This window comes from Galeopterus variegatus, unplaced genomic scaffold, assembly GCF_000696425.1.
Source record: "Galeopterus variegatus unplaced genomic scaffold, G_variegatus-3.0.2 Scaffold454, whole genome shotgun sequence".
Taxonomy (NCBI): Eukaryota; Metazoa; Chordata; class Mammalia; order Dermoptera; family Cynocephalidae; genus Galeopterus; species Galeopterus variegatus.
The window spans coordinates 209,619-212,337 of NW_007726565.1; positions in this window are offsets into that span (position 1 = coordinate 209,619).

The window sequence follows — 2,719 nt, forward strand, 5'->3', positions numbered from 1 at the left end:
CTCCCGCCGCGGGCGCCTCCGCCGCCTGGCTCCGCCCCTGCCCGCCGCGCAGATGCGGCGGGCGATGACTTTGCAGAAAACGCTTAAATGAAGTAAGATGAATTAGCGACGACGGTCCCTCTTGGCTGGACGCGCGGAGGCTGAGCGCGGCAGGGACGGGGACGAGCGGCCGGCGTGTGCTGTCGCCCCACCTCGCACCCAGTGTCCCCTCACTGTCCCTGGGCTGCTGCTGCGGGCGGGCGCGAGCAGGAGGCCACACAACCCTCCCCAGCTCGGGGCAGCTCCCCCGCCCCCCAACTCGCGCCCACCCGGTCCCTGCGCCCTCGTGCGGGTCCCACGGCCTCCGGAACCCCTCCCCGCCCCCCGCCCGCTCCGTCCCCGCTGGCCTTTGCCCTCTGGTCCAGCGCTTCCCCTCACTGGGAAAGGACACACGTGCGCGCTTTGTAAAATATTCGCCGTGACTGGATCCTTAACTTCATTCAACAATTCATCCAACAAACATGTCTTGAGCCCCAATATTTGCGATTGTGAGCGAATCGGTGGGGACCCCCGCGCCACCCCGCTCCTGGGCTCGGACGGAGGGAGGCACAAGCCTGCGCTCACGGCTGTCCCTGACCCTCACACCTTCTCTGTGCTTTGAAAGGCCCTCGCGTGCTTCCAAACCATGCCGGCCCCTGCGCCCAGCTTATGTCACGTTTCTACTCCCTACTGAGGTGGTCAGCTGCATGCGATTCCCCACAGCCCTGGTAACCCGAACACCTCACGGATAACCCAGACCCCGCAGATAACCCAGTCACCCTACACATAACCCAGTCACCCCCAGATAATCCAGTCACCCTCAGATAGCCCACTCACCCCCCAGATAACCCAGTCAATCCCCAGATAACCCAGTCACCCCACAGATAACCCAGTCACCGCACAGATAACCCACGCACCCCACAGATAACCCATTCACCCTGGATAACTCAGTCACCCCCAGATACTCAGCCACCCCCCAGATAACCCACTCAACCCCCATATAACCCAGTCGCCCCCATTTATCCAGCACAGTCATCCTCAAGGCTCCCGAGGGCTCCCCCGAGTGGGTCAGCTGGGGGCCTTTCTTGACACTTTGCAGGAGAGCCAGGCCAGTCCGGGCCTCACCACCAGTGGAAGAGTCACCATCCGGGGCGTGAAGGTGGGTTCCCGGTTCTGTCTGCCTGTTCCGCTGACCGGCGCTTGTGTGAGTTGCCGGTCTGTGGGCTCCGTCATTCTCTGGTTGGTTTGCAGGAGTTCCTTATACCGGCCAGACATCAGCCCCCTTGTTGAGCAGCTGTAAATGCCACCTCCAAGTCCTTCTGTCTGTTGTGTTTATCCATGGGGTCTGAACAGAGTCTTTAATTTTGATGTTGTCAAAACCATCTCTCTCTCTTTTTTTATGGATTGGGGTTTCTCTCTGATGTCAGAGAAGCATTGTGGCATCCCTCCAGGAGTGTGACTGTTCATCTTTCTCTCTCATCCTTCAGGAGCTCAGTGAGGAAACATTTGCATATGACATTTCTATTTTGAGGTGAATCGGTCCAGGTGAAGTAACTTGTACTTTGAAGATTTTGGGAGAGGACTGTATCAGAAGATTTCAATCCAAACAAATTCCATGCGTAATATTGCTCACTTAGCACGTAAATATTTTGCTAGAAGACTACATGCATGTAGGAATGCAGCTTAGCTTTTCCCATCAAGTGAGCTGGTTTTCCCAACACTGAGGAAGTGCCCTTTGCAGAGCCCTTTATCAGGAGTCGGCCTTAGATCTGTAAATGGGTCTCTCTGTATGCTCACTGGCTCGTGTGTCTGTCCCTGCGACCTTCACTCTGGGGCAGCCGGACTGGAGGGATACTCTTCCCAAATCCTGTCTCAAGGGATGGAACTGCTCTGTGGGAACAGCCTGTCCTTTCTCCAGGTGATGTTAGCACATGGCTTTGACACACAGAGTGCTACAGCAAAACTTTTATTCCCATCTCTTTTAGGCGAACAAATTTTCTCAGCTCATATCCATGAAGATCAAAAAAAAAAAAAAAAAAAAAAATGACGAAGCCGTCTCAGTCCAGCCCTTAGTAGTATTCTCCCGTGAAGACATGAACTGTCTGCGAGGAAGCCCCACACATCGTTGAGTGATGCAGTTCCAACTCAACTGCACTCCCGTGTTTAGTTACTTATGAGAACTGGCAGTGCGTGTGTCACTTTGACTGGGTGCTTATGACAGCAGTAAGGGTGACAACCGGCCCAAGTGCTTGGCACGGTGCTCAGCCTCATACCTCTCAGCGTATGCGCTGGCCTCGGAGGAGCCGAGGCACTGAGCTGAGGCTGCTGTGTGATCAGGACGGGCCAGGTCACATGCAGGAACAGCCTCCTTTTCTCACAGCTTAGAGCACAGCACAGGGCTGTTCCATCTCACACGTCTGCCACGTGGTGGTTGGGAGCTGTCCCTGACATCCTCCCTCTGGAACCTGGCAGCCAGGCGCTGGCAGAGGGGGAGTGTCGAGCTGTCCTGCGGCGATGCTGCTGCACCACGCGCTTCTGCTCTGCTCGCGCTCGCTGGCCAGGGCTGGTCACCTGCCTTCACGCACCTGTGCATGGGGGGATGGGAGTGAAGTCTGGCTGTTTGCCCAGGAGAAGAGCGGAATACTCGTGAGGCCTACACCTTTCACACTCAGCACTTTCCGTTAGGACGCAATCCTGTGCG